Raw genomic sequence first — 27,051 nt, 5'->3', positions numbered from 1 at the left:
AGCAAGTAATTTGGTTTGGGGCAGCATTAATACCCCCCTTTTAAAAAAATTACACTCAATGTGTTGAGATGGTTACACATTCTTTTTCTTTTGAGATGTTTATTGAGAAGTGGGCAATACACATTTTAATAAAAACCAAAGGACCTGTGTCAGGAAAAAGCATTTTTTGACAATCAAAAAGTGTACATCCAAAAAGTGGTTCATTTAGAATTGCACACTTAAAAAAGGAGAGAGCCCTAGTGCTGTGGGCAATTACATTGGTGGGGTCCTTGGAGCTTGCATGCTTACTTATAGATGTTTCATTACTCAACTAGGTAACATCATCAGTGTGAGTGTGGTGTTTGCTCCCTGTTTCGATAGATTAGCTTGCCCTGCCAGACCAAGCTAAATCCAATATGCTAGGGAATTCCTAGAAGCGTGGCATTCAGACCAAGCCGTTATCAATTGACACACAGAGATAAATCAAATTTGCACACCATTCAAAAGAGACAATTAAAAAGCTAGGAAACAAGAAGACCAGAACACATCATCTCCATCGGCCAACAGATAACCAAGGTTTAATATCAAACAAATCACTAAGGAGAAAACCGCACCCTTATCAACACTGGCAGAATACGGTTAAAATGTCCAGATGGTGGCCATAACAGCAGGGTCAAAGTTCTGCCTGTTTTCATTAGCAATGCATTATGTGTGCGTAATTACCTACAGTTATAAAAGATGAACCATGAAAAAAACTATACGGGAGAAAAATCAACGTATTTAAACTGCGCTGTTGGAAAAGGCTCCTGCGTGTTCCTTGGATAGCAAAGGTGAGAAACAGCAAGTACTGGAGAGTATAAAGGCAGACACGTCATTAAGACAGAAATCACAAAATTCCACCTTACTTATTTGGGCTAGGTCTTGCCTTCAGACTCACTGGAAAAGGCAGTTCTGCTCAGCTTGGGCAGCAGTAAAAGAAGAAGGTCAAAGAACATGAGGCAGAAGAATACTACAGTAATATCCAGAAGAACAGGAGCCAGAACTTAGTATCTCCCTCCACAGCTAAAGTGGTAAAAGAGAGGAGGAGGAGGAGGAGGAGGAGGAGGAGGAGGAGGAGGAGGAGGTCACCAGCCAAAGGAAACGAGGCCACTAAAAGACATAGCGGCCCGCAAATGTACACCATGAAAGCCAACACCAGCCACAGCATAAAACAACTGAAAGAAGCCTTCCAAGATCAGATGATGTGGAAAGAGATGGTCCATAGAATCGCTAAGAATCAAACACGATTGAATGGGCAACATCATCATCAGAATCAAGTAGGACAACTTTGGGGCTTTGATCACAGCATCACAGCCATCCTTTGACTTATTTGACCACACCCAGTGGACACCCCTAAAGTCCAAAGAGCAAAAGAGCTGCAGAATGGTAGAAGTCAATTATCTGATAGAACCTCAAATGACCACCTCCATGAGCCTCAGTTTGGTCAGGAACCATCTACGATGGCTGATACTTTCCTGGAGCTTCTTCTTCTTCTTCTTTTTAACAAAAAGACAAAAAAAAATGTGCCATTTCAGAACAAGCTTGATTGCAACTCAGCTCAAATTTGGTTAAAACATTTCAAGATTATTCCCTGCTGTTCGAAACACGCTGATAACTCTTTTTCGCTTCTCTGTTCCCCATGGGCTGATAATAATGTTCCTTTGGAGAACAAAGCCTTAGGAAGCAGTGGGAGCATCACCTCTCTCCAAATGGGATGTATCCTTTATGCCAGCCATGCCTACATCTCCCCTCCCCTGGAAAAAGATGTCGCTTTGTTACCCGAATAAATGATTGCTTCATTTTCACCTGAGCTCAAGAGGCTTTTTCACTCTGCAGGTCTCCGTTTTATTTTACAGGCTGAATATGCAGGTTTTAAAAATTGCAAATGAAGGCTGGTGGTGGAGAGGAAGAGCTGAATTGTCAACTATGGAGTAGGGAAGGAGATGCAGCTTAACCGTTTCCTCCCCTGCTCTGCAGGTCTCTCCTGGCTCCACCAGATTTTTAAAAAATGGCTGCAATCAAAGGGATTTTCAGATCAGTTGACCTTCCCTCTACAACAGGCCATAATTCCATTCCAGAGAAAGGTGCCTCCTCTGGCTTTCAGCTGTCTGAGATGACACAAAATGTTGAAAGTCATCATCACTTCTTGTTTGTCAACCGAGAAAAGAAGGACTAGGGATGATATGATATCAGCATTCCAATATTTAAAGGGCTGCCACAAAGAAGAGGGGGGCAACTTATTTTCCAAAGCACCAGAAGGCAAGACAAGACACAATGGATGGAAACTAATCAAGGAGAGAAGCAATCTGGAACTAAGGAGAAACTTCGTAATAGAGTGGATTAATTAACCGGTGGAACAGCTTACCTCCAGAAGTTGTGGTTGTTCCATCACTGGAGGTTTTTAAAAAGAGACTGGACAGCCACTTGTCTGAAATGGTAGGGTCTCCTGCTTGAGCAGGGGGTTGGACTAGGTGACCTCCAAGGTCCCTTCCAGCTCTGTTCTGATTGATTGATAACTAACATGGAGAACATCAGCAGCTGGGCAGATATGCTAGGATGAACTCTGCTTTGACCTAACACACTTATTAAACCTCATCTAGAGGTCCTCCTCGGCCAGCCACAAACCCCCCTCCTGAAACTAAATGATGAGCTTATGAATCCACTGTGGTTGATCTTGACAAATTAAACTGGATTGTCTCTGGAAGTGCTGGGATGGGAGACTATTAGTAATCCCTAAGGCTATAGGCTAGATGTATCAGTCAGGATGAGTGTCTGATAGAGGGCAAAAGTGAACTTTATCTGCTTTGATCCATGAAGCTACCTTAGATCAAGCTCTCTTAAAGAAAGAGCTTACTTAATTAAAGATTAATTAAGTGTTTGAGAGATTGGCTTATTAAAAGAGAGAGAGTTCCTCTAAGTCAGAGGTGCTCAACCTCCGCCCTGCACTGGGCCCTTTTTTTGAATCTCCCATGATCTTCAAAGTTTTTCTAATTCATATATTTAGCAGCATTCTGTCTCAATGCTCCTGGGGCTTCTTTTGACTAAATTTTTTCTCTCTGTCTTTTGAAAAATCTCAAGACTGTCTTGAGATTTTGAATTACCTCCCCGTTACCTTCTTGAAACATGAATAGCTTCTAATTTTCTCATCAAGGGCAGCGCCACGTAAATTCATTCAAAGAAGAATTAAAGACCATCTTTGCCATTCCTCCATCTATTTTGGATGCTCTCCTGCAAAATAACCCTTTGAAGAACTGCTTCTTTTTAATTCATAGTTCCAATTTGCCAGCTGATGGACTTTAAACATTTAACTTACATCCTTTTAAAAAAAAAGTCTCTCTTGATTCTTATGGAGATTTGGCGGTTTCAAAGACCTCCTACTTGCTATATCCAGGGCTTTTTTTTGTCATAGAATGCCTAGAACGGAGTTCCGGAACTTTTTGGGGATGTAACCTTGTAGGGTAGACAAGGCGGGTGTATGACGTGTGTGAGTTCTGGCACCTTTTTTTTTTTTTTTTTACAAAAAAAGCACTGGCTATATCATACCAAAGAAAGAATACAAGCCTTCCAAATACGGAGTTGCTTGGTATGTTTCTGGTGTTCTGCCCCAAGTCTTTAAATTATTACCAATCTCACTGGAGCCTTTTTTTTTTAATGATAGTAATCTATCTTCACCCTTAGCTCAATGAAAGCATTGTTCTGCTTGCTGTAGGATAAATTCTCCAAAGACCATGAATTCAGGATAACAAACATATCTCATTTCAGAATGTCACAGTGGGAAAAAAAATGTAAGTCTATCTTACCCTGCGGTGTCAACCTCTAGACTTTCTCAATCTGGCACCTGCCAGATGCATTAGAACTACAACTCCCAGAATTCCTAAACAAAGTGTGAGAAAGACAGCTCTACTGATTGAAGTCCAGCCTTGGATCGACAGAAGATCGATTAGAGGCAGCCATTCCTCTAATTAATCACCTTCAAGGCTTCTCTTCTTGGAGGCAACTTGCCTTCTTCATGACTTGCATTTCTTTGGTTTTGGGTTTTCAGTTCTTCCTGGCTTCCTGCCGCATGGACCGTTTCATGCCTTTCAACCAGTGGTGGGATTCAAATACGTGAACAACCGGTTCTCTAAGTGGATGCTGCTTCCGGAAGTCCATTCTGGGGCTGGGCCACAAAAAATTAGCTACCGGTTCTGCCAAACTGGTGCGAACCGGCTGAATCCCACCACGGCTTTCAACCATCCCTTGCGTTGGTTTTGGGGGACTCCTCTGACTTTCTCCTCTTGGGCTGCTCCCACAGGCACAGACCACACCAGAACCCTTTGACAAACCTCACCCTGCAAATAGCCTCTCCTTGAGTTATACTAATCAGACGGTGTGTCATCTCTGTTTATGTACTGAACTGATTTATGTTGAAGGGAAATTACAAGAAGCTAAATCGAAGGGGCAAATTCCCTCCTGCCTTTTCCTAGCCCAGCCTTGAACACAACATCCTACCCCTTATCTGAAATAGTATTTCTGGAGAGAGTTTGTTAAATACACAGATAAATCTTCCTGGCTACATAATTTACATTTAAGCAGACTGTAAAGTGGAGGGAACCACAGCCCACATATATGAGTGGAGCTGAGTTTATCTAAGGATTTGGGATTTTTTGCTAGACTCTGGCGATTATGGCTCTGGGTGCGAGGTTCTGAGGGCCACAGAAAGAAGAGGTGAGGGCACTCTGTGGCCATAGGGCCACCATTTGTGCATCCTTGCTCTGAATCAGAAAATCAGAAAGCTGAGACATTCAAAGGTGAATGTAGATTCAGCCCACGAGCAGGTCAAGGTTTAGATAGAAAGCTATACCTCCCTTCCTTAGTCATTTGTTGCTGTGTTGGAGGGAGGCACACAGGGAGAGAAAGGGGAGGGGAGGGAAGGGGAGGAAGAAAGGGAGGGAGGGAGGGAGGGAAAGAGAGAAGGAAGGAAGGAAGGAAGGAATGCAAGAAATAGGAAGTACCAATGGAAGAAAACAGACTTAAGCAGAGACCCTGTCCATTTGGGCTCTAGTCCCCCCCCCCTTTGCCTCTTTTCTCCTGCCTATGAGTGGCCTGCAGGAGCACTCAACCTTTTATTTGAATAAGCATATTTAACATTTGGGCGCTTGTACTGGAACTCCCAGAAAAGAGCTTCCAGCCAGGAACAGTTTGTCTAGTCACCCGATGGCTGCTGTTCACACAATTGCCTCCAAACAGCCCTGGTTCATATGACAGAACCAGGAAATAATGAAATATACTGGCATTCTATGGCTATCATAAAGTTAATGCAATGTCTGTGTATTCAATTATTCTACATCTAAATAATCTATTAAACATACAACTGCCTGAATGGAGTATATCTTCCTTAGTTTAATGCAATTGAAATGTAGGTTAAATCAAATTCAGTGTGCATCTTGGCCAGGTCTCTGCCTCGGCAAACACCTCCCAGCTTGTGCAACTGTTGGTCAGCATCCTGTCCCTTTGTGTGTTTTGTCTCCATTCAGTTTGCGAGTCTGGCCTCCAATCTTTTTTCCAGCATGCAGCTTTGCCGCTATCTGATCATATTTCCATGGCTTCAGCAGCCTGCTGGAAATAGCTTTTGTTTGAACAGGTACTATATTCCCTTTCACTGTGTACAATTGAACACTTCCTATCACCCTGAAGTACACCTCTCCATGGTAGTAAAATTTTATCCAGATCCATCCCAGGCAAATCCAATTCCATGAGCTAAAATGGAATCTGCTTTGTTTGTTTGTTTATCGAATTAATATGGCCGCCCATCTCATGGAAAGCAACTGTAGGAGATGACCAGGTGAGCTCAAGGAAGGGGGTCAAATGCATCATCAGTCTCAAATCTCTTCAAGCCCACAAAACATCTAAGTCCAGCCCACCTTGAATCACACTGACTCATATCTACTACCAATTTGCTTGGACCGTTAGTAGTTCAGATTCTTGTAGAGACCTTAAGTTTGCAATAAATCTTTAAACTCATTTAAACTGCTTGGATTTTCTGATTTCCCTGGGGTTTGACAGCGTGTCTGGGTGGCATACAAGAATCCTGTTGATTTACTACTCAACCAAAAGTTAGGAGTGTCTACAAGTGAGCTCCTTGCTTCCTTCCTTCCTTCCTTCCTTCCTTCCTTCCTTCCTTCCTTCCTTCCTTCCTTCCCTCCTCCCTCCCTCCCCTTTCTCTGCCTGTGTTCCTCTCTCTAATACAACAGCAAGACAAAATGGCTGCCGTAGCCATGCGAACAAAGCCCTGCCCCCTTTTTATGTGTGTCAAAACATGTCAGAAGGGGTGGGTCTTCAATCATGTTGGCATATCTGCCATCTTGATCTTTCAGAAGACCCCCATAGACTTCCTTGCAGGGAAATATTATCATCCATCAAGGCGGTGGTTACTCTAATCCCATCACAGGATTCTTTCTGTGCAGATCAAATAAAGTAGAGTGCAAGAGAAGGAGACGAAGAGCCTGAAGGTGGAGTTAAGAGAGGAATCAGCCTGGAGTCATTACGTCCCCACAAACAATCCAAGTTCAGCCCCTCTTGAATTCCATTGAGTCTTATCTATGGCCAATTTGGTGTTGACCGTTAGTTGACTAGTTTCTTGTGAATGTTGTGATGATTCTTGTGAATTAAGATAATTTATTGCATGAGCAATAAGTCATCTTAATTGGAACTTAGCCTGTGATACTGATTCTTCACATCTGACAGGTTCCTATTTGTCCTACTTTTTCTTAAAGAAACCTGGAAAATAATTTAGGATGATGATGATGATTTTACAGATGCTAAACATTAATTACATGTTTCTTTTTTTAAAAAAAAACCTATTAAATGTATGTTTTTTAAAAAGGCACTAGAGACTTGCCTAAGCAGCAAATACATTCAATCGTTTTCCAGAATCTGAAGGTATATCTGCAGGAAAAGGTAATTTTCACTGAGAAAGCAGCCAGGGGGGGGGAAAAAAAATGACAGCTTGGTTTTTCTTCAAATGCAATTGCCGACGTCATTCGTAATTCCCCACAGAGTTTTACCGGACACTAAGCCTGGAACCCTGTTTCTCAATGTGAATGCTGTGACTGTGACATAAAATGTGAGGTAGGTAATGCAATGACACTCAAGAGTTTCAACAAACTGTGATTTTCTAACTCAAAGGAATCACGGAGGAATAGAAGAAAATGGAGCAAGGCTAGGACTTTTAGCCAAAAGAAATGCAAATCCCTATTTCTCACCAGATGTGTTACACGACAACAGAGTGTGGTCATGCATTTCATTAATCCCGGTTTCCTTAATGACAGTTTATTGAATAAAGCAACTCAATTTACACAATACACTTGCATGATAGTATGTTAGCATGAACCGTAATGATTGGGTTGGGTTGGGTTCCCACAATGACTTAAAACAAGGGTGTCCAAGCTTGGCAAATTTCAGATTTATGGACTTCTGGCAAGGGAATTCTGGGAGTTGATGTCCACAAGCCCACAAGCTTTAAAGTGGCCAAGCTATGTAGGCAGCCTGCCTTCTCAAACACTCATTGATGGTTCTCCCAAAGGTCTCCAGACTAGGTGGAGAAGTACATCTTAACCTCCCCCCTCCATTTGGGGCAAAATAGATCTTTTTAGTTTGCAGACTTTTCTCTTAAAAATCCAGATGTTTCCATTCTGGATGGGTTAAGGTGTGAAATAAGTACCTGGAGCCAACCGATTTGTGTAAACAATTTTGATGAACAAAATCCCCTTATGGAAAAGAATAAATCTTTAAAAAAAATGGCCCACGTCTTCCTCCTTGTAGCCTTTAGACAAGACAAAGGAAGGTTGATGTCGGTCTCCAAAAACCAAGGAAGACACAATGAGGTTCTTCTAAGCAGTTTCCTTAATGGTTCCTCACCTATATACAGAAACCTTGCCAAACTATATGCCATTAAACATATAGAAACAGAAATAGAATTTTTTATTGGCCAAGTGTGATTGGACCCAAAAGGAATTTGCCTCCCGTGCATAAGCTCTCAGTGTACATACAAGCAACAAGTGATAAATCATGATCATAATCATCATAAAAATACATTCATCGTAAATCGTAAGATGCAACACAAAGTGATAGTCATAGGATACTAAATAAGCAAACAACATAAATCATACTAGGATACCAAATAAAGCAATTAATATAAATCGTAAGATTGGGTTATAATGGACTGGGGTTGATGTACATTAATTCTTGTTTTTGCCAGAGAAACCAGAAAGAGTCTGCAACATTTTCTCTCTCTCCACCTACTCTTTGCATCATCATCATCATCATCATCATCATTATTATTAATCAATCTATGGCCCTTATAGCCCACCCCAATCTCAAAGGACTCAGGGTGGGTACAATCTCACACAGAAAGAAGAAAAAATCCCAAATAATAAATAACTAAATCCAAACCAATTATCAAAAACAGAAACTAACCCCAGGCAAAATGATAACTCATGGAAGAATCAGGAGATAAAGATTATGGTTATTTAATGGGACCTCCGATCCTCCTGCCTTAATCCAGTGTTTATTTTTTGCTGCATTTTACCAAGGGTAAGGGGAAAAGCTTTTAAGAAAGCTTTTCATAAAATAGTCCCATGTCTTCACACGCATGCAGCTTTTCATGACCAAATTAAAGATAAAACCTACATTACATTTAGGGAAATTAAAACAATACTTTAGCCAAGTTTACCTATTTTTATTTGTCAAACTGATGTGCCTCCCATCTCACTCTTTACAATGTACAGTTAATATAGGAACATTTTGGAGACATATCGGAGTAGGTGTGTTTGTGTAGGTGTTGGCAATAATGGAGAATCATTTTGCCAGTGCAATATTGCCTTTTGAGATTCTTCTAACTTTCCATTCTAGTCCTGCCTATATTTTTAAGCATTCCTTAAGATCTCTTGCTCCAATCCTACTTGGCTTTCCAAGATCAGCCAAGATGCTGCTATCCAGCTAGGCATATCATATAGGTACAAATTAAATATGGCCAGAAAAAACAAAAACAAATGGCATTTGCAAAGTATCTACCCCTGATGTGGTACAATTTGCTGGCTGAGATCATCAAGGTTTAATCCACCACCCATACAAAGCTGAGCTGAAGCCCCAGGAGCCCATATTAACAGAAATCCTAAAATTAAATTTCCAGAAGCTAAACACCTGTTTTCAGCTACTTTTAACTTTGATATATTTTTTAATTTTTATACAGGAAAACATGCACCTCCGCACAACGCTTAGTCGAGATCTGGGAGGTGTATGCACTGTCCCATTTGCAACTATCTGCAATCTATGCTTACCCATCAACCCCTTCGCAGCATAGATATGCAAAGACAGCCACAGACAGTTGCAGGCAACTTCTAACTTTATTATTATTATTATTATTATTATTATTATTCTAACAAATAAATAAAGGAGTAGACTCTTCAGTCAAATGATTGTGGCCACTATCTGGACACCTGTGTTTATTTACAACCAGTTGCTTAGCAACTGTTTGAAATTACAATGACCCTCTTCTCTACTTATGACACCAGTTCCAAAGTTCTGGTTGTCAGACCTCCCCCACAGTCATGTGACCACATTTGGGGTGTATTCACCTCTGTTTGCAGGGCCCTACAGTCCCATGATTACATTTTATGGCATTTTTCCCCCATCCAACACTTAATTAAACCGGCCCATAGCGAACAATGGACTCGCTTAATGGCCATGGTTTTTGCATTAACAACTGTGGTGGTCTCTTTTTACGACTATGGTGTTTACAACCACCACAAAAAAGTAGTAAAATTGGGTTGGTCATGTGGTTGACCTGTTTTACAACCATCATGACCTATGACCATCATGGGCAAATTCCGTTATGTTTCTAAGTCAAGGACCCCCTGTACAGGATCTGATCAAATATGAAAAAACTGGTGACATCTCTGCTTTTTAGTAAAGTGTCAAGACTGGAAATCAACTGAATTTTTTTCCACTTTCCGTACGCACAAACATTTTTTCTACTTTTGGCTTTTTAATACCACACAGTTGACTTTCAAGTTTCCTTGTCTGAGCAGTCTTGCATGAATAGTTCAAAGCAGCCTCAGTAAGATCTGACATTGATTCATAGTGGGCCTCAAAGTGGAACCATGAAAGAAAGGCACCACTCATCTGGTCCTCAAATAAGAAAGAAAGAAAGAAAGAAAGAAAGAAAGAAAGAAAGAAAGAAAGAAAGGAAGGAAGGAAGGAAGGAAGGAAGGAAGGAAGGAAGGAAGGAAAGAAGGGAGAGAGAGAGAGAGAGAAAGAAAGAAAGAAAGAAAGAAAGAAAGAAAGAAAGAAAGAAAGAAAGAAAGAAAGAAAGAAAAAGACCTCAGCTAGGAAGAGCAACAGGCTTGTGCTTTGCCTCTGTCACACCTTTGTGCAACAGGTAGTCTGCTAGACCCAGCAGGCATGGGTATTTGCAAGCCCGGCTCTTAGAAACTGGAGGAGAATTTCTGCTCCACCCAGAGACATGCAGTGGAAAAATGGGTGTGGGAGCTGGGGCCTCCCTCCTTTTCCACCCTCACATTAACAATCCTGTCTGAAGTGGCAGAGCTAACCTGCATTAACCAGAAGACCAGCCATTGTGAACCGCAAAGGGTTTTGGGTACAGAAGAGTGGGGGGCCATGCCAGCCGTAAGACCCTCTGCATTCTCCCTGATCAGCATCCTTCCTTCCTTCCTTCTTCCTTCCTTCCTTCCTTCCTTCCTTCCTTCCTTCCTTCCTTCCTTCCTTCCTTTCTTTCTTTCTTTCTTTCTTTCTTTCTTTCTTTCTTTCTTTCTTCCTTTCTCAGCCAAGATCTGTTGACAGACAGACATCAGAAAACAGAACAGCTGCTGGATACTGGAAAAAACAGCCAGCCGGAACTGAAATCTGATTGATAATTTCCACCGAATTGCCAGAACGAGGTGGAGAAAGGGGGGCGCTGGTGGCTTTGGCAGATGGCTTTGCCCTGCATGGCTAAGAGGCACACAGAGTCCCCGTTCTCCCATCAAAAGCTTAAGGGCAGGGGCCTGCATGTGGTACCACAACCAGCCCAGCCTTGTTGTGCAGCCATACACAGCCATTTAAGATGGCCCAGCCCCCTTCCCATTGCCCTTTAAACATTCATATGTATGGCATGGAATTTCTCTCTCTGTCTCCCTCTCTCCCTACTCTCTCTCTCTCTCTTTCTCTCTCTCTCTTTCTTTCTTTCTCTCTGCCCCCATCTCTCTCTCCCTCTCCCCTGCCCTCTCTCTTCCCCCTTCATCTCCCCCTCCTTCTCTCTTCCCCTTTCTGTTCTCCTCATTCTTTCTCTTTCTCTCTTCCGTTCTCTCTGTCTCTCTCAACCACACACTGGCCAAATAGCTTATCTTAGACAACAGCTTCAGTTCCTGGGTGGGGATGAGGGTGCTTTTATAGGATTCCATTGTGCCTGACTTGCTATTGCAATTCAGGCAACCGATTGCCCAAAAGCCATAAGGTTGAATGGTCATTTGCGCACGGTTCGTTTGGAGCTAGGGGAGACAAAGGGTTGAATTTTTTTTTCCCCTTGGGTGGGGGGAGCATTTTGCTTGCTCTCCCTCCCCTCCCTTAGCTTGACGTCTCCTGGGCGGCATTTGCCTTTCTCTATACTGCCATGCTGGTCTTCCCCTGAATTCAACTCCACGCTGGCTCTTTATCCTCCAGGCTCCAGCCTTCAACCCAGCCTTCTCCTACCATAGCTGCTGTGCTGCTAAGCTCTTTTTTTCTTGCTCAGCGGGAGCACCTTAATCCACCCTTGGCTTTCCATTACACCTAATCCTGGACAAGACACACACCCAAAACAGAGATCCAGAGACAAACACAAAGAGGAGTCTGGAAGAAGAGCCCAAGCCTCGAAAGGGTGTGTGTGTGTGTGTGTGTGTGTGTGTGTGTGTGTGTGTGTGAGAGAGAGAACAGGTGCCATCGAGACAAATCCGGCCCTTCTCCAGGGCATCGGCGCCTTCCTTGCACAAGGGCTTATTGGGGGACCCCGTCCAGTTCCCCGCCCCCACCGCCCCAGGCAGCGAAGGACCCGCACGTGAGAAGCGTGAGAAGGCGCAGCCGAGCCGAGTCAGCATCGCCCAGGCCAAGTCACAAAGGAGGTCGCTTGCCATCTGGACCCCCCTCCCCGGCAGCCATCAGCTCCGTGCCAGCAACTACGCCCACCCCAGCGGGGTTCTCTGGCCTCCGCCGCCCCCGCCTCACACACCTGCATCTGGGAGAAGCTGGGGCTCCAAAGAGTGTCAGGGAAGGGAGGTGGCCGTGGGACCCGGGGCAAGAATGGGAGGGCGGAGGGGAGGAGGGGCCGTTGGCCGTTCCAGGCAACCATTTTGCGACCATCTTTCCTGCTCCCGCAAGCAACAGCCCGTCCCCAACCTGGCGCCCTTCGGATAATGTGGGGCTGCAGCTGGTAGGGGCAGGAGAGCGCCAGGCCCACCTGGAAAGGCAGCAAGGTAGCTAAGGGGTGGAGGGGGGGGGGGAGAGCTGCCATCCGGCTGGCTGGGCTGCTTCCAAGCTGAAGCGCGCCTCCTCCCCAAGACGGGCCGCGTTCCCACGGCGCCGTGTCCCCGCGCGCGTGTAAGTGGGCACCGCGAAGCCAAGTTTGGGGGGGGGCGTGTCCGGCATATGGCGTCTCCCTCGCTCTCTCAGGCACACGGACCTCTTCTACACGTCTCGGGGGGGGGCGGCCTGTCGGAGGCGAAAGCTAGGATTGCATTGCCTTCGCTCAGCCTTCAGACGACCTCCCCCCCGCTTCCCGGTCGGTACAGGCAGAGAGGAAGAAGGCGCGAGAGAGAAAGAGAAAGAAAGAGAGAAGGAGAGAGAGGAGAAGGAGAAAGACCCCGGCCTGCGGGGCGGGGGGGAGGGTCTTCTGCCCCGCGGACCCCCCACCCCACCCCTTTCCCAACCACATCCAGCTTTCCTTGCCCTGCAACCTCCGGCCGGAGAAAAGGCGAGCGAGCCCCAGAGATTTCCTGCCAGCTGCTCCCATCCTCCGCGGCCGTGGACGATGGGCGTGGAATCCCGCGGACGCCGCTCCCGGTGGGGGGACGGCTGGCTGACGCCCCATCCCTCGTCCGGCCCGCCCGCGCATCGCTGGTACCTTAGGGTGCCTGGCCAGGGCAGAGGGGGGTCCCGGGCTCCATGGCTCCAGCTGCAGAGGCGGCGCTCAGGGCTTCCGCGGAGCGGGCGCGGCGCTCAGCACCTTCGCGCGCTGAACAGCTCCCGGCGGGCGGGCGGGAGAGCAAGGCAGCCGCAGCGCTCCCCGGCCGTCGCTTCTCCTGGACTCCGCCGCCGCCGCCGCCAGCTCCATCCTTCATCCCCGCCCAGCTCCGCCCCCGGCTGCTGCCATTGGCTCCGCCGCCTGGTGGAGGGTCCGCTGGTCCCGAGCGCTCCCCGTCGCCCCCTCGGCCGCCGCCACCGCCGCCGCCGGCCCGGGGTCGCCCACCGCGGGGGAAAGCCAAGCCGCGCGGTAGAGCAGCAGCAAGGATGGCTGGGCTTCGGCGGCATCTCCTCCTCCTCCACCACCTCCTCCTCCCCCCCCCCACCCAGTCATCCCTGCGAGGCATCTCGCAGGGGCCGGCCAGAGAGGTGGCTGGGAGTTGTAGTTCTCCTCTCCCGAGAGACAGCCTTCTGAGCATGGGGGGGGGGCAGCAGGGGGTCTATGACAATTCACTACGGCCAGCTTCCCACAGTTAACTTCGCCGCAGCCAACATATGTGTGTGTGTGTGTGTGTGTGTGTGTGTGTGTAGATCTTTGGTTGTTCGGGTTTTCTCCCGCGTCAAACTGGAAGTGTCTTGGCGACGTTTCGGCGAAGTCTCATTTGTCATCTTCAGGCTGGTGTTTTCGGCTTCGTGCTTCTAGGACGAAGCTCCCACCCAAGCTCCCACCCAATCAGTTCATACCCCCACTGGCAGTTAAAAGGAAGAAACAGCTAAGACCACACATTGCTGCTTAAAGCACGAAGCTGAAAACACCAGCCTGAAGATGACGAATGGGACTTCGTGGAAACGTTGCCAAGACACTTCCAATTTTACGCGGGAGAAAACCCGAACAACCAAAGACCTACAATTACACTAAAAATATGATCCCTGGGTATATCCATATTTAAAACCAAACAAATAAATGTGAGCACCAGGGAACACTATAAAATTTTAGTACACAACTAAATAAAGTGGGTGTGGCAACGAAGCAAAAAAAGAGGTGAAACACTCCACCGAACACCGAATTTAGCAAAGAGAAAACATCTGATGCCATTTACACAAGCAAGAAATGCAAGAAAACAATAATTGCTAATAAGAAACTGGCAACCGGAAAACAGCCTATTCCATCAGGCCCGATGACAAGATCTAGGAGCCAGGTGCAGACCCTGGCCAACCTATAAAGGGGACTCTCCTACTGACCGGCATTTTGAGCCCTGATTATGTCAGCAGTCGCTGACGAAAGCTAGGCGTTTTATTGTAATTTTATTGAAATTTTATTGGTATTTTACTAAATTTTATTAAAAATTTTTATAGTATTCCCTGATGCTCACATTTATTTGTTTGGTTATGTATGTATGTATGTATGTATGTATGTATGTATTTCGATAGATAAAAAGACGATCACCAGGAAATAAAACAACAAAGTTTTAATAAATAACCAAGCTTTCGATGCTCAAAATCTGCCATCATCGTCAGGGTGTAAACCAGTCAATGGGGAACTTGCTTATAAATGCAGCTGCGCCTGCACTCGGCTCATAGATCTTGTGATGGGCCCAGGAATCATTCCTCAATTTTTAGCAGATCCCCTGAAAGCTTTCTGGAAGCCAAGACAAGCAATTACCCTTTAATAGTTTTTTTTTTAATATGATGCTATAAAGAGCTAGGATGGCACAGGAGGGTATTGTGGTTTAGCACGCTGCTGTTGCCAACAGTTAAATTCTGGCACACCTCACCTTTCCCCAATTTGCTGCTCTCTGGACAATGAGAAAGGTCAGACCAGGTTGAGGCTGGTTCACTAGTCGCAGTGGATCCTGTTGGGATCAGCAAGAGGAATTGAATCAGCATTGAGTGTCTTTCAAGAGATTTTGACTGCCCAGAAGCAGTGATAACAGAATTGGAAGGGAACTTGAAGATCTTCTAGTCCAGTGTTTCTCAACCCTGGAAACTTTACAATGTGTGGACTTCAACTCCCAAAATTCTCCAGCTAGCAATGCTAGCTGGAGAATTCTGGGAGTTGAAGTCCACACATCGTAAAGTTGCCAAGAAACACTGTTCTAGTCCAACCTTCTGCTCAAGCAGGAGATGCTGTAGCATTCTGGACAAATGGTTGTCCAATCTCTTCTTAAAAACTTCCGATGATGGAGCACCCACAACTTCTGAAAGCAAGCTATTCCACTGATTAATTGTTCACACTATCACGAAAGTTCTCCTTAATTCTAGGTTGGTTCTTTCCTTGATTAGTTTCCATCCGTGGCTTCTTATCCTGCCTTCTGGTGCTTTGGAGAATAGGATGACGGCCTCTTTTTTTGTGACAGTCCCTTAAATAATGGAACACTGCTATTATGTCACCCCTGGACCTTCTCTCCATTGACTTTTACCCAATTCCTGTAACCGTTTTTAATATGTTTTAGCTTCAGGGGAATCTATGGTCCACAGCTCATAATATTCTCCTGCCCTCGGGAAAGGGTCTTGAGAACAATCTGGCTCTCCAGCCAGATGTTCCCATTTCTGTACAAGAGTTTTTTTACTTTTAAAACAGTAGAATATTAAGCATTGGGAACTCTCCTCAAACCTGCCTCACTGATGCACTTTAGATAATTCCAACTGGGAATTCTGAGAATTGTATTTCCAACCCATCTGGAGGTATGTACCATCACAGAGAAAAATTGATCTGAAGTTAACACTTGCTTTCAAAGAAAATCATCCTGTTATTTAAGACCTGAAACCTTTCTGTTCTAAATTGCTTTCAAGCCATTTAACGCTAGCAAAGTACAAACACAAGCATAACTACGGGTATGACACAAAAGAGAAACTCCATTTAATATTCTCCGTTGATAATTAAAGAAATATGTCACATCCTCCAACTGAAACCTATTTCAGGACCCGGTTCAAATTAAATACTAAATGTTCATTTAAATGAAACATATTTGCCTCTCACAGATGGGCAATCAAAATGGAATTAGTCTAGTCCTGGCAGAAAGATCCAGAATTTGGAAGTTGCCATGGAGAACACTCTTTCTTGGATTGATGTCAGAAATGTCCTATCAGGTGGGAACATCAAACCGAGATCTTGCTACACTGCATTGTGTTATGGTGCTCTTTTTATATTTGGTCTGGATACAAATTGACAGCCCTTTATAGGAATGTGAATATAATTTTGACAATAGCTACTACAAAAAGGACAACTGTTTTGAAGGACTAAGGGTGACGTGATAGCAGTGTTCCAATATTTGAGGGGCTGCCACAAAAAGAGAGGGTTCAACCTATTTACTATAGCACCTGAAGGCAGAACAAGAAGCCATGGATGGAAACTTATGAAGGAAAAATCCAACCTAGAACTGAAGAGAAATTTCCTGACAGTGAGAACAATTAATCAGTGGAATGGCCTGCCTCCAGAATTGTGAATGCTCCATCACTGGAGGTTTTTAAGAAGAGATTGGACAACCATTTGTCTGAAATGGTGTAGGGTGTCCTGCCTAAGCTGGGAGTTGAACTAGAAGACCTGCTTTCTATTCTATTCTATTCTATTCTATTCTATTCTATTCTATTCTATTCTATTCTATTCTATTCTATTCTATTCTATTCTATTCTATTCTACTCTACTCTACTCTACTCTACTCTACTCTACTCTATTCTATAAAAAAGATGTTGAGATTTTGGAAAGAGTACAGAGAAGAGCAACCAAGATGATTAGGGCCTGGAGGCTGAAACGTATAAAGAACGATTGCTGGAATTGGGTATGTCTAGTGAAAGACTAGGGGTGACAAGAGAGCAGTGTTCCAATATTTTAGGGGCTGTCACAAAGAAGAGGGGGTCAAGCTATTCTCCAAAGCACAAGAAGGTAGGACAAGAAGCAACGGATGGAAACTAATCAAGGAGAGAAGCAACCTAGAACTAAGGAGAAATTTCCTGATATTTCAAATAATTAATCAGCATAACGGCTTGCTTCCAGAATTTTTGGTTCTCCAATATTGGAGTTTTTAAAGAAGAGATTGGACAACCATTTATCCAGAATGGTATAGGGCAGGGGTAGGCAACCTTGGCTCTTTTATGACTCGTGGATTTCAACTCCCAGAATTCCTGAGCCAGCATGGCTCAGCGTGGAAACCTCTCCCTTTCCCCTCAGCGTGGCTGGCTCAGGAATTCTGGGAGTTGAAGTCCATGAGTCATAAAAGAGCCAAGGTTGCCTACCCCTGGTATAGGGTCTCCTGCTTGAGCAGGGGGTTGGACTAGAAGACCGCCAAGGTCCCTTCCAGTTCTGTTATTCTGTTATTTTGATCTGGGGTAGGAAAGAACAGAATATTAGTTTTAAAGAAACCATGCCAGCATAGCATACTGTCCAGATATTCTATGCATCACTTCTGCTGTTTTTAGGGCTATGAATCAACATTCATAGAGTTAGAGCTGAAATTCTAATATCTCTAAAGCTGCAGAGAAGTCATCTGGCTGAGATGCCCCACAGAACATTCCTGGGTATGTATCTCTCTTTTTTCTCCCTTTTCTATTTTTTTCCTCCATCTTGGTAATGAAATTCTGAGGCCAGGATTTTGCTGTCTGATCTAACAGTAGAGTCTTTGCCAAGCCAAGATATGAGCTTTTATGATAGGCAGGCCTAGGAAATTGCCAAACTGTTCACCACTGCTGGAGAATATGGTTTTGCTAAAATGAATAACACCATTTCATAAATGTGAGGGTGCTGGTTGAAGATTTTATTTCTGGAAATTTGGTTGCTATTTGTGGACTGAGCTATTTCAGGGTGGAACAAGGAACACTTGTGAGCTTTTGAATATGAACAAAACTGCTTATATTCAAACTTTTTTTTTTACTTTGAAGTCTACATCTAGCCAGAATTTTTACAACAACTTTAGCATTGGCTCCAGACCTGTATGGACATTGCTTGAGTTTGAAAGTCTGATGTTCTTTTATGGGATTCAGGCAGAAAGAGTGTTCTATATGTTTTGAGTCCAGCAGAAGTAAAGATGATTGCAAATTGGTATCAAACACTTTTGAAGACAATAAATAACAGAATAACAGAGTCGGAAGATCTTTTAGTCCAGGGTTAGGCAACCTTGGTTCTTTTATGACTCATGGACTTCAACTCCCAGAATTCCTGAGCCAGCCATGCTGAGGGGAAAGGGAGAGGTTTCCAAGCTGAGCCTGCTGGCTCAGGAATTCTGGGAGTTGAAGTCCACAAGTCCTAAAGGGAGCCATAGTTCCCCCTTGCTGGCTCAGGAATTCTGGGAGTTGAAGTCCGTGAGTCATGAAGGGGCCATAGTTCCCTCATGCTGGCTCAGGAATTCTGGGAGCTGAAGTCCACGAGTCATAAAAGAGCCAAGGTTGCCTAACCCTTTCTAGTCCAACCTCTTACTCAAGCAGGAAACACTATACCATTCCAGACCGTGGAATGTCCAGTGGCTGTCCAGTCTCTTCTTAAAAGCCTCCAGTAATGAAGCACCCACAATGTCTGAAGGCAAGCTGTTCCATTGTTCTCACTGTTAGGAAAGTTCTCCTTAGTTCTAGATTGCTTCTCTTCTTTACTGGTTATCATCCATTGCTTCTTGTCTTGCCTTCCGGTGCTTTGGAAAATAAGTTGACCCCCCCTTCTTTGTGGCAGCCCCTCAAATATTGGGAACACTGCTATCATGTCACCCCAGTGCATCTTTTCACTAGGCAAGACATAACCAGTTCCTACAACCGTTCTTCATATGTTTTAGCCTCCGACCCAGCGGTGGGATTCAGCCGGTTTGCACCACTACGGCAGAACCGGTAGCTAATTTTTTGTTGCCCAGGCCCAGAATGGACTTCCAGAAGCAGTATCCACGCAGAGAACCGGTTGTTCACATATTTGCATCCCACCACTGCTTCAGCCCCCTAATCGTCTTTGTTTCTCTTTTTTACACTTTTCCCAGGAAAAAAAAAACATTGCGAAGTAGACATGGTAAGTAAGTGGACAGGCTCTGGAAAACCACTTTAAAGACTTCAGAGCCCTCTATTGATCTTGGCATCAAGAAGTGATCCAGATTAAAGAGGCATATGAGGTTGCTTCCACCACCACCACCATCTCTCTAACAGTGTTATAGAGAGAGCTAAGGCCTTGTCATCTTCCCTTGCCCACTCTCCTAATTCTGATCACAGTTTGATCAAAGTGATAGTTGTTGATGGACAGCTTTAAGAGACTCATTTCCCATTTTTATTACGATCGTCTTTTAAGCTGAAGAGATGCTCCATTCTATATTGTGCATTTAGGGCTGCATCTCTTCCTTCCAGCTTCGGAGCTGTCTCTGTGGGGTGTTTCTGACCTCATTTGCTTATGAGGAGACCTAGACATGTGCGTAAAGATTCCCCTCAAAGGCATACATCAAAAAGACCAAAGGGAGGGAGGCTCCCTGCTGCACCTCCTTCAGTAGCCATTTCAATTTGTCAAACTGTAATTTGCTTTCTGAATTTTTCAAAAGAGAAGAGAATTTTGCAGAAAGCATTACCCGGGGACTGTGATTTTGCATTATTTAAGCAATGAGATCATTATGCCATCTTCTTGGTGACAGTCCACTGCTTCTCTGGCTTTCTAGGGTTCTGTTCAATCCCAAAGTAAGTGATTAAAAGCAAATGTTTCTTTTGCAAAATAATAATAATAATAATAATAATAATAATAATAATAATAATGGGAACCATTTGCCCAGAAATGGGGGATATGATCCTGAAAGGATGCTAAGACCCTAGAAAGAGTCTTACAACAAAGAGAATAAAGGGTCTGGAGGCTAAATCATATGAGGGAATTAAGCATGTCTAGCCTATGAAAAAGAAAGATTGGGGCTGGGGATTATCATCCAATATTTCAAGGGCTGTCCCAGAGAAGAGGGATTGACTTATTCTCTAGAGCACAGGTCCCCAACCACCGAGCTGTGGATCAGTACTGGTCAGTAGCCAGTACTGAAGTAGGAAGGGTCAATGACACAAACACTTCTTCTTTGCTGCTGTGGCCCACAAATGAAGTTGTCTTTGGTTGTACGGATCTTAAAGCAGTATTTTCTACTTTTCTCTAACACAGTTCAAGGCAGGCTTGAGATGTGTAAAGTTTGTTCCCAATTAATCAACTATTACTTTTGAAGATGACTTGGGAAGAAAGCTAATAGAAGCAGAATAAGAATTGACCGACGGGGAAAGTTTCACACTGCTACAGATTTCTAGTGACTCAAAGCTGGGTAGATAGAACTGTAATTCAGAAATGGAGAAACACCCATCCTTTCCAAGAGTTTTGGGGAAAAATACCATTTAGAGTAGGGGGAAAGCCCCCTTGCTCTAATACATGATTGCTCTTATCAAAAAGAGAGCATCATGCACTGGATTTGTCAAAGACTTGTGTTGGCGTTTTAATCATTTGTGATCATAGCATTTTGTAGTTGCTTTCAGGCAGCCATGGACAACTCATCACGGTCAGCTCACCATGTCCAACTCATTGTGGGACAACCCACCACAGCCCACTCGCCAGAGGACAACTCATTTTGGGACAAACATTACACTAACATCAAAGAAATGGTTGTAGCAAGTTGTCCTGTTCCCGAATGTAGGAGCTTAATCAATCGGTTGAAAGTGATGTCGAGAGGTTCGCATGAAAACAATCTGTTTTGTTCTGTAGGCTTGGAGCGACTCTAGTCTGGCTGAGATAGTTCAGATGTGTTTAGTTCAGATGTGCTGTGATTTGGACAAGCCAAACCCAGAACCTCTTGATCGTCCAGGTTTCAGTTAAGACAAATTTCAGATGGGTCTTCTGGAGGAACAGGACAGTTCTTTATCCCCCTCTCCTCTGCTCTGCCGTGTGCCCACTCGCCAATCAAACCAGCACTTTCCAAACCCGGATGAACTGGAATTCCAATGTGGCAAAACCCAGCTGGTCCATAGCCACCTCTCTCTTCTCCCAATCATCTCAGAGTTTCTCTTTGCAGTCTATGCAAGCCACCACCAGCTCTGTGTTGCCCCTGCTGTCTCCCATTTCATGTGAGGGCTCAGAACATACAGGTTTCGGATGCATAGTTGTACTAGCTCTGAGCCAATCAATCAGAATAGAACTGGAAGGGACCTTGGAGGTCTTCTAGTTCAACCCCCTGCTCAACCAGGAGACCCTATATCATTTCAGACAAGTGACTGTCCAGTCTCTTCTTAAAAGCCTCCAGAGATGAAGCACCCACAACTTCTGGTGGCAAGCTATTCCGCTGGTTAATTGTCCTCACTGTTAGGAAGTTTCTCTTTAATTCCAGGTTGCTTCTCTCCTTGATTAGAATTAAGGAGAAACTTCCTTCGGTGAAGACAATCCACCAGTGGAACAATTTGCCTTCAGACATTGTGGGTGCTCCCTCACTGGAGGTTTTTAAGAAGAGACTGGACAGCCACCTATCTGAAAGGGTATAGGGTCTCCTGCTTGAGCAGGGGACTGGACTAGAAGACTTCCAAGACTTCAGCTCTATTCTGACATCTGGAAGACTTTGCTCTCCCACTTCATGAGTGGGTCCATTTGAGCGATGCAGACACTTTGAATATCTAGCTTTTCCTCTAGGTGAGGCACATATTTCCCCATGAAAATTAGATCTGTCCCCCATCTGAAATATTCTCAGCTACTTGCCATTTCAGCAGTAAGGTTGGAATTCTATCCAAGAACAGCATATGCTGAAGGAATGTCTTCAAATCAGGAGAAAAGAAAGTCCTCTGGGAAAAATATATTTGGAGTTAAACACTGCTTGTCAACCACTTTGTTGAAATAGAGCCATTTTAGGAAGATGAAAGAGATCTGGTCAACGTGCTTGAAAATAACATTGGGTGTTTGTTCCAAAATCCTTGTTTGATCCACAGATGGTAGGTTCATTCTCTGAAATTGTATTTTTAGATCACCCACACAGTCCAGAATGATACTGACATTAAGAGAAAGACATTGATAGTGAACAGTGAGAGGGCGAGAATGATAAACACTTTCCAGACATTTAATTGCCAGAAATGTAGTGGGGAAGAAATTGCAGATAATAGGCAATTCCCAGCCTTGACACAATCATCTGAAAGAGCTTTTTTTGAAGGGAAGGAATAGATGCAGTCGTCCCAAGTTTTGTGCATGGAGAAGACCTCATTCAAAGGGTTCAGCATTTGTTAGGAAGCAACAGTAGAAAAGGACCTTTGACTACCTGTCTGTTTGTGAACCTTTAAAGCCCTTCATGGATAGATAATAATAGAACAGAACAGAACAGAACAGAATAGAAATAGAACAGAATATAACAGAAGGATGGGGATTTAATGGAATGGAATGGAATAGAATAGAATGGAATGGAAAGGAACGGAACGGAACGGAACAGAACAGAATAGAAGGATGGGGAATAGAAGGATGCAATGGATAGGAACAGAATGGAATGGAATGGAATAGAAGGATGGGGATTTAATGGAAGAGAAGAGAAGAGAAGAGAAGGATGGGGATTTAATGGAACAGAACGGAACGGAACAGAATAACAAGAGTTGGAAGAGACCTTGTACGTCATCTAGTCCAGCCCCCTGCCCAAGTAGGAGACCTTACACCATCTCTGACAGATGGCAGTCCAGTCTCATCTTGAAAGCTTCCAGGGATGAGCCATTAAAGCACTGTTTTCTCCAGTGTTTTTAATCCGATATTTTTATTGTTTTTATTTATTTTTCTATTGCCTTTTATATGTGGTTCTATGCTTGTCCACAGCCTGGAGTAAACTGCAAGAAGGATGGCCATCTAAATTTGCATGATAGATATCTAGATAAATAGATGAGAGAGAGAGAGAGAGAGAGAGAGAGAGAGAGAGAGAGAGAGAGAGAGAGAGAGAGAGAGAGAGAGAGAGAGGGAGAGGGAGGGAGAGAGAGAGTGAGAGAGAGAAATGATAGATAGATAGATAGATAGATAGATTGATCGTTTGATCGATCAATATATCGATAGATAGATAGATAGATTAGATAGATAGATAGATTAAAAAAAGAGAGGGGGGGCTTCCCTACCCATCCGTAGTTGAGACGAATGAAATTGAGCAAGTTATTCAAATGCAGTTGCTTGATCTTCCAATTGCCTCGCTTGAGTATGTTGTGCAAACACAGCCTCTAAGAGGGTTGAAAGTCAACCAGTCACGCACTGGGAAGGAAGGAAGAAAGAGGGCAAATAGCTTTGATAGCACCATCCCAACGATCATTTTCCTAGCAGATACCTTCCAATGGTGTGGAAAACTACAACATCCAAAATTCTTTTGGTCACGTTACTTGGAAACTCTGTGACTATCCTTCCCAACACATCTCAGGCAACTAGATCAAGAAAGTTTTCTGAAAGACTGAACTGAGATGCCAATACAATATCTGAGTATGAATGCAGAAAGAAATCATTGGTTTGTATTTTATTTTTTTCATTTAAGGGAGTAAAAACCCTTGCTGGCATTCTCCCGCCTGTTTCCCCAGGAGGAGCTATTTAATAAGGTTGTCTTGACGACATGTCATCCCTCATCTGGTCCCCATGACAATACTCCTTATTGCTGGAGTATCGTTAGAAATACTATTACACAGAAGCCCCCATTTTTTCTGCCAGTGGGAAGAAACTTGAAAAAACTTAAAACTCAGGGAATGTTAACATCCTTTTACCTGAACAACCTCAAAAGAGGCTGAAGAGAAGCAGATCAAACAGAGGCCCAGGCTGGCTTCGTGGATTTCCATAATAAAGCCTTTGATCTTGGGAACTCTTCAGAAAAGATGGGGCCGGTAGATTAGTGTTTCTTATGGAATCTCCAATGCAGACAAAGGAGGAAATAACCATTAAGGAAAAATATAGTCTAGAATTTGGGCAAAAAACTACAAAACAAACATGGAGAGAGAAGATCCAGATAAACCAAGTGGAGGAAGAGATTGAAGCAGAACCAACATCGTCTAGAGCAGCAAACTTGACCCTTTTATGACTTGTGGACTTAGCATTCTTGCCTTCCTTCCTTCCTTCCTTCCTTCCTTCCTTCCTTCCTTCCTTCCTTCCTTCCTCTTTTCCCTTTCATACTTAAAAAAATTGAAATTGAGAGGTTGCAGTAGCTTATGATTATTTCAAAAACTTGTTCTATCTTCCATGTCTCCTTCAGGCTGTATTTTGACCTTGGTTATATTTGTTCAAAATACATAATTTGTTATACTCATTGTCACTTGATTTCTGCTTGGAGTTACTCTGACGAAGAAATGTTCGCTTATCTCAAAGCCCACGAAGGAATGGCAGGGTGGAAGTCTTAAGAATTACACTGCAATAAATACACACAAAAATAAAACAAAATAAAATAAAAACTGCCAAGATATATGGCTGTCCGAAAGAAGTTTGACAAGGATGATCTAGGATCATTGTCTAACTCTGGGGAGATAAAATTAAACCACAACTTTTGCAAAATACAGGTGACTTTGAGCCTGATAGGATTCTGTGCCCTGCAGTCAGACTTCTCCATTTTGTCCATTGATCAACTATCAAGAGATAGAATCAAGAGCATGTAAAATATTGATACCACTTTACAAGGCCTTGGTAAGGCCACACTTGGAATACTGCATCCAGTTTTGGTCACCACGATGTAAAAAAAGATGTTGAGACTCTAGAAAGAGTGCAGAGAAGAGCAACAAAGATGATTAGGGGACTGGAGGCTAAAGCATATAAGGAACAGTTGCTAGAATTGGGTCTGTCTAGTTTAATGAAGAGAAGGACGAGGGAGGACATGATAGCAGTGTTCCAATATCTCAGGGGCTGCCACAAAGAAGAGGGAGTCAAGCTATTCTCCAAAGCACCTGAAGGCAGAACAAGAAGCAACTGGTGGAAACTAACCAAGGAGAGAAGCAACCTAGAACTAAGGAGAAACTTCCTGACAGTTAGAACAATTAACCAGTAGAACCACCTGCCTCCAGAAGTGGTGAATGCAACACTGGAAATTTTTAAGAAGAGACTGGACAACCATTTGTCTGAAATGGTACAGGGTTTCCTGACTGAAGAAGGGGTTGGACTAGAAGACCTCCAAGGTCCCTTCCAACTCTTATTCTCTTAACTGCAACAACACTTTTTCTTCCTGAATTGTTTTTTTCAGTCTGCATCCTTTTAAAGACAAAATAAACAAATCATCTTCACGATTATTAATATACATTAAAATCTTTACTATACCCCTGCGTGCATGCACTGGAGGAATGAAAAATAATATTGCATCTCACTCAGTCAACATCCCTGTAAATGTAAACAGCGATTGAAAGCCATCCAGTTGCAGTGGAATTCTCCAAAGCAACGTTCAGCCTTTTCTTAAGGACAAACTGACGGATGAAGTTTTAGCTTTAGACAAGGATGCTATTCCCCTCAGGCCTTGCTTTACAGTCCCACATGAATTGCCCAGCAACGAAAATTTGACACGAAGGAGAGCAAATGCATTTCAAAACGTTGCAGTGGGCAACGTGCCACACATGGATGCCCTCAAAAGCCAGAAAACAAATTAGAAGGCATAAAGACATTCATAAAACCTCCAGCTATTTGACAAGCTTGCAAAAAGCACCAAACTGGGGTTTAGAAGCTGAATTACAATGTGGGAAAGTTTCCTGCTCTGAAGCTCTTGGCTGCTGTGAACTCATCGGCTTGGTGTGCATAGCACAGCTGGGTTGAGATGAGCCCAAAGCCCCCAAAATAAAAAAAATAAAATCTCCGTTAATGAGTCCGTGCTGCCATTTGACATCCTGTTGTTTACGCCTCTTTAACTCAGATTTGCCGCAACCAAAACAGCCATCAATCTCAGTATCCACAATCCAGCCTCATAACCACAAATTGCAGCCCTTTAAGGGTTTGATATCGCAAGCCATAAAGAGCGCTCAAAAAAAACCGCACGAGACATAGGGACAAAATGGAATTACATGTACAACAAGGCTTTTTTTAATTTAGCAAGTTAAGCTAACTGGCTAGGGCTAAACTCGCCATTTCTTTGGGGCCATTTTTAGTTGATGTTTACGTAGAAGCATGCAGGACCATGGTTTATCTTGGCTTACACTGGGAATACCAAGGCAGTGTTTCTCAAACATAGCTACTTCAAGATATGGGGACTTCAAGCTCCCAGAATTCCCCATGCTGGAAGGGAATGTTTGGCAATGAAAGGAATTGAAGTCCACAGATCTTAAAGTGGCCACTTTTGAGAAAACACTGCCTTAAACCAGGGGTCTGCAACCTTGACCACTTTAAGACTTGTGGACTTAAGTGGTCAAGGTTGCAGACCTCTGCCCTAAACTAGAAATTCTGTTAGTTGTTCGAAGTCAACAGTGCTAATGCTGAACGTTTCTGGCAAACAACACTGAACGTTTGAATGCATGATGGGAAAAAATAGTTGAAATATTAAGCACAGATGGAGTGGAATTTAAGCATGCATGCTTGTTACATGGACGTCTTGTAAGGGACGAAAATTAATGCTGTCTGAAGTGGTATAGGGTTTCCTGCCTAAGCAGGAGGTTGGACTAGATGACCTCCAAGGTACCTTCCAACTTTATTATATTGTTATTGTTTTCACTTACACCCAATTGATGAGCTGCCATTAATGCTTTTCACAGTTTCTCTTCTGCCACCCGGAGGGCAGACTAATGTGCTATTAGAGAAAAGTAGAAAGCTTAAATTGGGAATGTACCAAGTTGGAACATTGTAATTAAAGAAAGAAGCTCAGAGCTTCATTTGGAAGACAGAGAGAGAGAGAGAGAGCGAGAGGGAAGGAGGGAGGGAGGGAGGGAGGGAGAGAAAGAGAGAGAGAATCATTGCATTCAAGCACAGAATTGAGAAGCCTT

General features: G+C 43.7%; 1 protein-coding gene across 7 annotated transcripts in view; it reads right to left on the bottom strand.

The window, feature by feature from the left end:
* The window catches only part of SMPD3 (sphingomyelin phosphodiesterase 3), a 124,502-nt gene that overhangs the window by 78,493 nt on the left and 18,958 nt on the right, over window positions 1-27,051 (bottom strand). For 2 of the 7 annotated variants that reach the window (XM_039353512.1, XM_039353516.1), the window contains exon 1: window positions 13,154-13,483. The exons of the other annotated variants lie outside the window; for them this stretch is intronic. The gene's annotated coding sequence lies outside the window, so the exon portion shown is untranslated. Of the gene's footprint in view, window positions 1-13,153; window positions 13,484-27,051 lie in introns of those variants that run through there. 7 annotated transcript variants of the gene reach the window in all.

Source organism: Crotalus tigris, unplaced genomic scaffold, assembly GCF_016545835.1.
Source record: "Crotalus tigris isolate CLP2741 ecotype Arizona unplaced genomic scaffold, ASM1654583v1 scf7180000018525.42219311030:4301911, whole genome shotgun sequence".
Lineage (NCBI taxonomy): Eukaryota > Metazoa > Chordata > Lepidosauria > Squamata > Viperidae > Crotalus > Crotalus tigris.
This window is presented reverse-complemented; position numbering and strand designations above follow the sequence as displayed.